The sequence below is a fragment of the Dipodomys ordii genome, unplaced genomic scaffold (assembly GCF_000151885.1).
Source record: "Dipodomys ordii isolate 6190 unplaced genomic scaffold, Dord_2.0 Scaffold34, whole genome shotgun sequence".
NCBI lineage: Eukaryota > Metazoa > Chordata > Mammalia > Rodentia > Heteromyidae > Dipodomys > Dipodomys ordii.
In genome coordinates, this window is record NW_012267250.1 from 2,432,452 (window position 1) to 2,444,792 (window position 12,341).

Below are 12,341 nucleotides of genomic sequence, written 5' to 3' on the forward strand. Positions count from 1 at the left end.
CTTTTTTCTTTTTGCTTATGTGGTGCTGAGGAATCGAACCCAGGGCCTCATGCATGCAAGGCAAGTGCTCTACCACTGAGCCACCTTCCCAGCCCTCTTTCAACATTTTATTTGTGATGTAAGATCCGGGTTTACAAAGTTTCTCTAGAGAATGCACTATGGCTGGTACTCATTAGGGCTGCCATGACACTTTTCTATATCTAGTTCTTTTCACTCAACATAATGAATTTTAAAATATTCTTGTCAGTTTTGTTTTTTTGAGTTGGGAGTCATGTTGTATAGTCCAGGCTGGCCTTGAACTTGAGATTTTCCTGTCTGAGCCTCCTGAGTATCATCACACCTGCCAAGTTGTTCTTTTTCAATGTGATGAAATATATGTAACCTAAGTTTATTATGTGATCATTTTAAAGTGCATAATATGGTGGCATTATGTGCCTTCACACTATTGTGCAACCATCACCACTGCTCATTTCTAGAACCTATTATTCCCTAAACCGAAACTCTGCTTAACCTACTGATTATGAAATTCCATACAGGGGTCAGATTTTTTTTTTTGTTCCCTCTGTGTTCTAGTCCTCTGACTGTTTCAGTGCACATTTTTATTTCAGATTTGCATCAGGTTTTATGTGTAGGACAAGCTCTTCTTTTACTTTGCTTCAGAGGTTCGCCTGGTTTTTTATTGTTTCCCCCCTCCCCCTAAACATTTTGGAATGCTTGTTTCCCACAAGGTATAGGAAATGAGATTGCAGTACATTGGATATCTCATCTGGGGAGAGCAGACACCTTTTGCTATATTGTCATTTTGTCTATGAACATTGTCTGTCCATTGTTTAAAAACATTTTAAATGGAGCTTATAGTTTACTCTGTCATATTGCCGCTTTTTTTTGTTCTTATTTGGTTTGGGAATGGAATCCTCGTCCTCAGGCATGTTAAGTACATGCTATATCACTGAGCTGCACCCCTTTTTACAAAGCTCATGTATTGTGAGGAGAGCACCTTTTTCTCTGCCTTTGATGTAGGCAGACTAATGGCTATTGGGACAAGTCTTTAAAAATCTCCTTTTTCTCTCACCACACTTGAGACTCCCCCTCAACCCCACTGTAGCCCCAACATCTTCCTTTCTCCCTTCTTTAGAGGAAGCCCCTACAGGGCTTTGGAAGAATTGAAGAGAGATAATGTAGGAGACATCTTGAGTATGGATCTTGAAACAGAGTTGTGAATCAGTGAATGTTGCTGTCATAGCTTTCCTCACATTGGGTTTACCATTAATGGCATTCTTTTATCTGCTCCTAAGCAAAGAAGTGTCAATTTGGAAAGCCAAATGAATGAAGCAACCAATTAACCATGTACCCCTATATGTGCAAGCTCATGCTTTTGTCTAGTTTTATTGGGTTTCACAGAAAGTATGGATACTTCAAGGAATTTTACAGTCAAGTGGGGAGGAATATACAACCAATATATAAGAAATGATTAGAGAACTCTGTATGACAGATGGTATATAATTAGGGTTAAGTGATGTGGTACCAGGGGAGTTATGAGAAGAAAGGAATCCTGCTTTGTGGGCTTTCATTTCACTTGGATGGCATTAGATGAGAGAAGAGAGAAGAGATGGGAGAAACTGAGTGTAATTAGCATTTCTTTGGGGGCTCTCAGTATTGAGGCCCATGGCAGTGAATATTGTGCTTCGTTTAAGGTCCTAAAATCAATGTTTTGCAAGTAAGTGCAAGATAACTAGGAGCTCACTGACTTCTAGAACAGTAGTTAAAAGCACCAACTATGGAGTGCCTGGGTTAGGATGCTGGCCTCCCTATGTAGGATCTGTGTGACAATAGGCAGGTTATATGAACCTTTTGTGCCTCAGTCCCTCTACCACTCTTCAGTGGACGTAAGCAGAACAGCCATCTAACAGGCTCTTGTGAAACCTATGTAAGTGTACATTTGTAAGGCACTTGCATAAGGTATATCAGCTTCCATCATTGTGACAAAATACTTGAGATAACTAACTTTATTGGGGAACAGGATCTTGCTACATAGCCCAGGCTGTCCTGAAAGTCATTAAGCTGCCCAGGCTTGCCTTGAACTTGTGCCTCCAGCTGCTCCAGTGCTCAGATTATAGGAACTCACCACCATGCACAGTGATCATTAGGTTTTAAGGAGGAAATATTTATTTTGGCTCAAGAGGGTTTCAGTCCACTGGCACTTGGCCTGAGGTGAAGCAATTACATCTCAGTGGGTGTGAGTATTGGAGGAAGCTCACCTCAAAGCATCCTGGAAGGAAAAGGTTGGAGGAGTAAGTTCCTAGTGACCTAACTTCCTTCCCTTAGGTTATAGGTCTTAAAGATTCTTCTACCTTCCCTTAGCATCCAAGGATGGGTCTTTGGGGAAATTGAAGATCCAACCTGCCACTCAAGAATAATATAAATGGTAGCTGTTGTTATGACTACTTTTGTTTATGCTCACCACTTCATTCCTAATAACTTTTCTTGAGGTGTATGGTACTTTACACCCCAGAATTGGCTGGATTTTGTACAGCAAGACCTGGTTAGAAGCTGTTTAGTCCCATAGCAAGAGTGGGCATGTGAAGGATGCTCAGATTGAAACTGAGTTAATAAGTACTGGAAAGTATGCATTAAGTTTGGAACAGATGATGTTCTCTGGGTATCCTTACTCAGAACTCTGGAATGGATCAGGTGAGGAGTATGCAGGTTTCATTTTGCTTTGTTCCTGATTCTGATTAGATCTTTGCCACAGGTATAGGGATTCATCTGTGTTGAGAGCAAACCACATACCGGATGCTTGCTTTCCATCCTTGACCCTTGAAATGGATGTTGCCAACTTCTCTTGGGAATAGGAGAGTGTGAAGCTCATGTGATTTGCTAGAGATGGTAGGAGAAGGAAGGTTCTAGAAGGAGGTTAGTGTTTAGAGCTCTGGCTAGTTGACAGAAAATCAGTAGGTGGTGCTGGTGAGGAGCCAGTCAGTACAGTTACATAAAGAGTTGTGATGCACAGGTTAGGCCAGCCAGGTGTTCTCATGACCTTGGTTGTTTATCAGCTTAAGCCAGTGTTCTCAAATTGCAGTGTGGATCAGAAGCTCCAGAAAGCCTGGTTACAGCACCCAGTGGTAGACTCCAGTTTCCCCAGGCAGGTAACTTGGGGCAGGTGGCAGCTAGTAATTCACATGTGTATAAGTTTTAGGTGCTGCTGGTGACGGTGGTCCTTGGACTAGCTCTGAAAAATACTACCCAAAGCAATGCCCATGCCAGCCAGCTGCCAGCTTCTCCTGCCTCTACTTCCATTTCATCCAGTGGTATGATTTTAGAAAAGAGAACTGCTTTCTGCCTCATGAAATGAAAACTGAGCTCCTGGGTACCCTTTAGCCAGTGCAGAGCTGAAACTTCCTGTCTGCTCAACAGTTTGTGAAGTGGCCCCAGAGCTATGATAAATGATGGAGAGAGAACACCTGAAAGTGTAAAGCAAGACCCCTACAGCAGCCTGAAGTGCCATCCAGTGCATCCTGTGTTTGGAAGACAAGATGATGGCCTAATTTATTTTCATTTTGTTGGTTTTCATTTTGCCTCCTATAGATCAAAGGGTGGCTTTCTGTGACTGCCATTTTACCCATGGGGAAATTTAGTCACAGAGAAATTAAAATCATATTAAGACACAGCCTGATAGTGGAGAGGCAGCAGCTAATCTTATTTGACTGGTTTCACTGTAGTGAAAGAGTGTAGGAAAAAAAGAAATAGGGATGGATGTGGTTATTGCAGCAAGTCTGCTGTGTTGCAGTTCAGATCGCCTTTTCTCTGCCCTAACAGTGTTCCACGTAAAACCACGGAATGACTTTGTTTTTGTTCTTAAGATATATTTTTTATCGCAAAGATACTGTACAGAGGGGTTACAGTTACATGAGCTGGAATGACTTTTGGAATTGAAAAATTTTGTAAGCACTCTGCAGTAAGGTTAACCCAGATGAGGATAGTACAAGTTAATTGTATTTGAGGGTAAACACTGGCTTGGATGTGTCACTGGGTTGGTTGTTGTCAGACTTTCCCCTGGACCTGTAAAGATTTGTTTGCTTGAGAGGCTGTGTCTCAGCAGAAAGAAGGGAAGATTTAAGGAAGGTCAAGGAGGCTACAGAGGCCTGTGCAGGGGTGGGAGACACTCTCAGGTCTGGTGGGTCTCCACACCTCCGGTTGTGGGGTTTGAACTTGGTGCCTAGGCACTGTCCCTGAGCTTTTAGTGCTCTACCACTTAGAGCCATAGCTCCACTCCCAGTTTTCTGGTGATTAATTGGAGATAAGAGTCTCATGCACTTTCCTACCTGGACTGGCTTTGAACTGCAATCCTCAGATCTCATCCTCCTGAGTAGCTAGGATTATAGGCATGAGCCACCAGCATGGGGCTAATGTGGGTCTTAAAAACAGCAGCCAACACAAAGCTTTGGGTGTGGGTTAGGTCCTGGTGAGCTTTGAGATAGATGAGTGAGGTGGGTCTGTCACAGATGGGCATGTACATCCCTTGGTAGTTTGGTACAGTATAGGTGTCATGAGTACAGTGTCCCAAAGCTGCAAAGTTCTGGATGTAACACTGGACCATAAAGGGCACCTGTTCCACAGAGAGCTCTGGAAGTCTCTGTTGACATAGGATGGTGTGGACGGAACCAGAAGTGATCTTTTCAGGTCTTACATTTCCCTTTGTGTTAACTTTGAAAGTCCCACTAGGTTTCTGTTTTTCATGAGCTAACTTAGACCATAGTGAGGCGTCTAGGCAGACAGGCACTGTTGGTCCAAATGTGAAGAGGGGGAATCTGGGACAGGATTGTGCTTCCAAGCTATTCTTCCCTTCTAGGAGCCCACAGGAACACCATACATGCTACTCTCTCTGTCTCTGAAAAATTGCATCCATTTCCTGGGATTTTCAAATTTGGTGATGGTTACTGATTTTCTATCTTTCAAATAAGTCTTATTTTCCTTACATTTGGGCCAGAAGTGAAATTCTCCTTTCTTTCAGTGGTTCCAGTTTCTCCCCTTTGTCCTCATGCCCTTCTGTAATACTCATACAATTAATGGAGAAGCTGTCAACCCATGTCTGTATGTGGAGCGTTTGCGTTTGTGGACAACATACCATCGGGTCCCTGATTCCCCACAGCTGAACGGCATGGTCCATGGATCACTGTACTGTACATACATATATATATTTGTTCCTGGGGCTTGAACTCAGTGTTTGAGCACCATCCTTGAGGTTTTTTTTTTTTTTTGCTCAAGGCTAGTGCTCTACCACTGGAGACACAATTCAACTTCTGGCATTTTTTAATGAGATATGAATCTCAAGGTCTTTCCTACCCAGGCTGGCTTTGAACTGTGATCCTCTGGAGACACTAGAGACACAATTCAACTTCTGGCATTTTTTAATGAGCTATGAATCTCAAGGTCTTTCCTGCCCAGGCTGGCTTTGAACTGTGATCCTCAGATCTCAGCCGCCTTAGTAGCTAGGATTACAGGCTTGAGCCACTGGCACCCAGTTTCACTATCCCCTTGATGAGAAATATGCTTGCTCAATTTAACACTGCCTTCTTCAGCCCCCCCCCCCATTCTTCAGCAACATCAGTTAAGTGGACCTGTCCTCCAGCTGTTTTGTGTTTTCTAGGTTGTGTCTTCTCCTCCTGACAAGCTATGTGTGTTAATGTTGCCAATTGTGGGTGTTTGGTCTAAGTTAGATAAGATGTGAGTCTTCAGAAGGTCTGTGGATATTATTAGTAATCTCGGGTTAGGGGGTGGGGTGGGGGCTCATTACTTAAACCAGGCAGGGAAAGATTCCCAAGAGTTGTAGATGAGGTGCAGGATGGGGACTGGAACAAACCTTCGGTGATATGGACTGTCCCCTAAGGAGGTTAGAGGTTCAGCTGAGGAGGACATTCAGACAGGGTAGGGGAGATGGAGAAATCCAGAGGGCTATCAGCAGCCACTATGGGCAGAGATTTTTACCTGGGTTAGGCTGATGGGTGGGCACCAATATCTCTACAAGAGGGTGAGATGCAGATGTGCTGGAGGCCAGAAGAAAAGAGGATTGTATTATCCTGAATTGAAGACAGGATAATGTGATACATTGGCTGGTGGGGGAGAAGCAGATGGGCATTCCTGGCCTGCTGGAGAAAAGGCTGGCCATTGGACCAACTGGGGATTGTGGATGGCTGACTGCCAAAGCCAGGCTGCCTGGTCACCTGAGATGGAGGGAGGGGGACAGACCTGACTGGCTGCCAGGGAGTGCACACCTGTGAGATTGCAGTGAACTTTTCCTTTTGGAAGGGCCCGGGCAGTGAGTCCTCTGGGTAACTACGAGGAGCTGGGAAGGCAAGGACCCTAGCCTCAGGTGTTGCCAAGTCAGCTAGGGAGCAACAGGAAGAGCCCTGGACTTGCTTCGAAGTCCTTTGGGGAATGTTTTTTCCTCCTCCTTCTTTTCTTTTTTTCTGGTGTGAAATGTGAACAATAGCTATACTGCCCCAAATGATTTTGCCGGAAGATCCTTGGTGGTGCCAACAGGGTGCCTACAATTGTTGAGGTGGCCTGAGGAAGTGGCAGCAGAGGGTGAGCCAGATATTCCCCAAGGGGGCCGCTCCTTTTCCTCTCCTGTGACCACTCACTGGCCAGGTGCAGTGCGAGGGTTGTTGCTATGCCTACCTGGCCTTCTGGCTACGAAGAGTCAGGGCTCTCCCCACGAGGACTGTGTTGTACCTGTTCTTTCTATCTGATCTCAGCCCAGATAGTCTGTCGGAGTTGCCCTTTTGGGCTGTCAGGTCATTCTTCCCACCCTGTGATCTTTAGTGCACAGGATATCTCTATATGTTCTTCTGTGGAAGTCTCTAGCTTGATAATTGGGCATTGGCTTTAGACAAGGTGAAATCTAAAGTCATTTGGACTTTTCAATATGTGGTAATCAAGTACAAATAGGAGACGTGTCAACCGGTGATCACCCAGGCCTAGGAACGGCTCTGCCACACATTCACAAGGTCTGTAATTTGACATTTGCGTTTATTGCTGCCGCTCATACAGGGACCGACACCTGAGTTAACTTTGAAAGGCCCTACCAAGTTACCACCAGCTGGCCGGGCAGCAGTCCAAGTTTCCACGGGGCCCTCACAGGACTGGCTTTTCCCCTCCCTTTGATTTTAAAAACAGAGACAGGTTCCTAAGAACACTCAGGACTTTCTCAAGCTTCATTTTGGCCCATTGTTTGACATTCCGACAGTACCCAGAGGTTCTTTCTGAGGTCTGTGGATGGTTTTCAGGAAGACACCAACACAAGATACACAGTTGGGGTGTATTTGAGTGTATCATGTAGGGGATACCATCAGAGCTCTTCGTGAATTCACTGAGAAGGTGACTGGAAGGTCCATTTTCATGAAAGTGGATAAAAACTTATGATTATGCCTCTGAAGAGTTTGTCCTTATGGCCCTTTCCTCCATTGTTTTAGAGGAACTTTTGAGAAATGACTGTCTAATAGGAAGAAGGCACATGCTGAGAGCATCATTGAGGTAGCTGGGGCTTGGCATGTCTGAGTCTTACAGATGGAAGAGGTTCTGTTTTGTATTGGAGGAAATAAAATAATATGGCTGGTCTCACTGGAGAAGGTGATGCTGCAATGTGGTTTTGTCCTCCACCAAGCAAGAAGAGAAGGTTAAACTCACTGGGAGAAGAAGCAGAGGACCACTTAGAGTAGGAGCTGCTTCTTAGGCCTGCCAGATCCCATGGGGACTGGACACGGATCTAGAGAGGAGAGTCTAAGGACACTTGGGCTGTTGATGTTAAAAGCACCTGTGTTAGGTCCTCGGCTTGAGAAGTCTACAGCAACTTGTGTAAGTTCGAAAATGCATGACTTTTAACTTCAAGGCAAGGCTATGGAAAGTGCTATGTAGCCCAGGGCTGACCTTGTAAGCCTTCTGCTTCAGAATCTGTACAGTGGTCTATAAGGCAACCCTTACTAACATCTAGAGGAATAATAACAAAGGTTCTCTGAAAACATTGGTATGTGCAAGGAAGTATATACTGCTTTTGTAAAAGAAATAAACTACTGATAGTAGTGGCTGGTTGCCATCTATGAGGTGGCTCTCTTTCTGAGCACTGAAAACATGCTGATGAGCTTGGCTGGTATGAGTCCTACCTGCAGTAAGCAGTAAGTAGTCAATGAGGGAGAGACAGGCCATACTCACTTTCTCATCAAAACCTTCTGTAAATACTCCTGGGGGAAATAAAAGAATGACTCCCTAACATATTCTATCACCTCATGCATACCTTTGAGTACCTATTAGTAGCTACTTGTCTGTCCTGAAATTGCTGATTTTCTAGACGGTGCGAAGTGGTTAAGGCGATGATTTGTCTGTAGCCGATCAATGCTGTATTGCTGTCTGATCTTCCTTGTAGCTTGTAGCCTGTGGCAGAAGGGTGTGGTGGAAGCTCATCTCTGATAAGATGTAACTACTATTACCCTCTGGATTTTTTCCTATAAATATTGAGTACACACTAAATAAACATTTTGATGAAGAATCAGAAGTGGAATGCCATAAGGGATTATATTATCAAAGCTAAATCCTACTGTGCTAGAACGGACTTCTAGCTTACAGGTTCAAAGTCTTATAAACATTTGTACACTTTCATTATTAAAATTATAGTAGAGTTTGGTATTGTGGTAGAGCAACTTAATTTCTTAGTACGTATGATCAGGTGTAGGGAACATTCATGAGATTGCATAGATCTTGATTTTGAACCAGGCTGGAGGAGGGACAAGTGAGGAATTTCTTTTATTTTTGGGTCCGGTCGTGGGGCCTGAACTCTGGGCCTGGATGCTGTCCCTCAGCTCTTCAGCTCAAGGCTAGCACTCTACCACTTGAGCCACAGCGCCACTTCCGGCTTTTTTGTTTTTGCTTATGTGGTGCTGAGGAATCGAACCCAGGGCCTCATGCATGCAAGGCAAGTGCTCTACCACTGAGCCACCTTCCCAGCACCTTTTATTTTGTTTTTTAAGACTTGTTTTGGACTGTTATTTTGGTATGATCTACCAATATAATACCCTGTGAGTGGTAGTTTGCTTCAGACTTACTCAACTCACCGCCCTTCTCCCCCTGCCCCCAAGCTGGTATTGAGGTATAGAGGTATAGGCCTTGTATGTATTAGGCAACTACCCTACTACTCTCCAGTCCTACTTTGTCCGTATGTGACTTTGCTTATCTTTAACTCCTGGACTTGAGTGTTTCCTTGGTGATGGCGATGCAGATTCATTTGAGTAGTTCTGTCCCTGAGCTTTGTGTTCTTTGTGGGGGAGGCTCTTTTGGGCTAATCTTATAAGCAGATGTGCGAGTACTGCCTAGTGCATCTCCCCCCCTCCCCTCCCCCACACTTTTTTTTTTTTGTATGCACTTTGCTGCTTCATAAAACCCTTCAGCCTTGGCTCTGGAAGTGTGACAAGAGAGCTGTAATACCTTTCAAGATAACAGAGCTGCTTCCTGAATCTCCATCTGTATCTCAGCTCTCACTGCTTGGACGCTAATTTCAGCATTTCCCTGGAGAAGAATAGCAGAGCATCTTTACAGCAGAAACTTGTGGGAAATGTTTGCTCTCTCAGGGCTTTTCAGTGTCCACTGTCAACCATTTTTCCTGGAAGCAGTGATTGATTGTAAATGTGTCCTTTGATATTAAGAAATGTTCTGTGTTAGTGCTGTTATCTGCAAAGCACAGTGTTAGAGCTCTCTGTTATTCAAGCAGACTTTTAGAATACAGAATAACCATCCATCCTATCTTTGTACAGCCAACAAAGATGTTCCAACATCTTTGGACATGCAAGTACTTGACAGAGTCTCTTTGTTTGAAGGCATTATGTTTGCCATTAGCTGGAAGAGATTTTTTATTCTAGGACACATCTGCAATGCCCGTTTTGCATTTGAAAATGAGTCTTGGGATGCTAACAGTTCACATTAACATTTGGTACTCTGTTCCTGTCACTGATGTCATGCTGATGTGGTGATCATCCACTTAGTGATGCAATCATTGATTGTGTGCCTTTCAAGGATGCCAGAAATGACATTTAAAGAAATCTTTCTATTCTTTGCCTTTCTAGACTAAAGCTGAAGATCAGATTTTGCCTAAGTATAGAAATTGAGGACAACTTTGAAAGATTCTTACATGTATTGTACATAGAAGTATGTATCTTAAATTGAGTATGGTATCACGTAACTAATCACAGCTTTCTGGAGACATTGAAACAGGAGTTTCCTGAGTTTGAGCTCGTCCTAGATTATATAGCAAGATTGTCCCAAAGCGAGACAAAGGAAGCTTGTGTTTTATTTGCAGGTTTTAGAATATCACATTTTGTTATATTTTATACTTTAAATGTAGTATTAAGATGGGAAGGGGAAACAAACAAGGAGGCAACAATGCTCAATAGGAAATGTACTCATTACCTTGATCATGTAATTGTATCCCCTCTGTATGGTATTTTCACAATTAAAAGAGCTTATTAATGATAAAAAAGAAGAGCTGGGTGCCTGTAATCCTAGCTACTCGGGAGACTGAGATCTGAGGATCACAGTTCAAAGCCAGCCTGGGCAGGAAAGTCCATGAGACTCTTATCTCCAATAAACCACTAGAAAACCAGAAGTAGTGCTGTGGCTCAAGCGGTACAGCGCTCGCCTTGAGCTGAAGAGCACAGGGACAGCACCCAAGCCCAGAGTTCAAGCCCCACAACCAACCACAAAAGAAAAAAAGAAACAAAAAAAGATGTGACAGAATATTTGTCTATAATTTGCCTTTAGAAAGCACAAATTTTGGTGTCTCAGCTAAGATTTTAGCTACTTAGGAGGCTGAGATCTGAGAATCGTGATTCAGAGCCAGCCCAGGACAGGAAAGTCCATGAGACTCTTCTCTTCAGTAAACCACCAGAAAACCAGAAGTAGTGCCGTGGCTCAAGTGGTGAAGTGCTGGCCCAGCTGTGCCCAGTCCCAAGGTTCAAGCTGCACAACCGACCAAAAAAAGTAGATTTCACTGTATTCATTTACTACTTTGTTGAATGGCAACTGCTTTTGTACAACTACTAAACATGTTCATATTACTGTGCAACCATTACCACTATGTGTATCCAGAACTCCTATGCTATTCAAGCTGAAATTCTGTACACACTCATCAACATGTCTCATTTTTTTCTCTAGCAACTACAGTTCTCCTTTCTATGTTTGACTGTGTACTCAGAAGTCAAAGATCTTGTTGAATCCAACCCTTAGCTTCCTACTTTCAATGTTAGTACATTGTGAAACACATTTTAGGATTTCCTTCTTTTTTTAAAGACTAATATTTTATTATGATAGCCCATGTACCATGCTTTGTTTGTTCATTCTTGGGCTGGTGTAAACATGGGCATACAAACGTCTGTTTGAGTGAAACATCTTTCAGTAAGCTTTTAAAATATTAAATAAAGTGCTTTTTAAAAGATATGTCTTCTTATGATGGATCAGTTTAACTCAGTTTAGTCAAGGAAATTCCTAGCTCACCCACTTCAAACTCTTACAGCAGCGGTTAGCTGGAAGCACTAGTGTTGCTTGAGGTACACAGAGCAGTTTTATAACACTTCAGGGCAGTTGTACCAGCAAACTTGGCAGCAGCCTTGGGTAAAGCTGGTCAGGGTTGTTGGAAAACAGCCTGGTGTTTTCATACCTTTTGCTTTGATAGCTCCTGCCTGTCAGTACCTCTAGAGGGAAAAATCTGGTAATAGCGTTTGCTTCCTCAGTTCAGTCTGAGCTGCTTAAATTCCCATCAGAACCCATTCTGGATGTGTGGATAGGAACTAAGTGGTATGCTTATCTGCAAGCTTGGCTGACTGCAGCAGCTCTGTACTTTCTGTTGAGGGATGATAATCAGGAAGGAGGCTGAGGTTCTGATATACAAGCTGTATTTGCATAGCACTCTGGATTTTTTGTGTGCCCTCCCGCCGCTCCTCCCCCTCTCCCCAGTCTGTGTAATTGGAGGTCCTATGGAGGTTATTAGAGCAGCATGTTTTCCCTTCACCTCTGTGTGGTGGTCTAGTGGTTTGTGGTAGTCCTCTGTCATCCTCCTGCAACATGTTACAGATGCTTTTTTTTGGGGGGGGGACATAGGGAGTTTAGTCTCACTTCCTGTTTTGTAGACATACAAGTGAAATGTTTTGTACTAGTATAGGCCTGATAAGCACAGTCAAGTCTATTTGCTTACATTCAACACATTTTCTCCCTTTCTTTCTTTCTCCCCCACCCGCCTGCTTCCTCCTTTCCTCTCCCCTCTCCTCTCCTTTCCCCTCCCCTTCCCTCCCCTCCCCTCCCCT

At 43.7% G+C, this 12,341-nt stretch overlaps 1 protein-coding gene across 8 annotated transcripts in view; it reads left to right on the forward strand.

Annotated features, from left to right (window-relative positions):
* The window catches only part of Sgms1 (sphingomyelin synthase 1), a 248,832-nt gene that overhangs the window by 5,023 nt on the left and 231,468 nt on the right, over nt 1-12,341 (forward strand). The window lies entirely within an intron of this gene.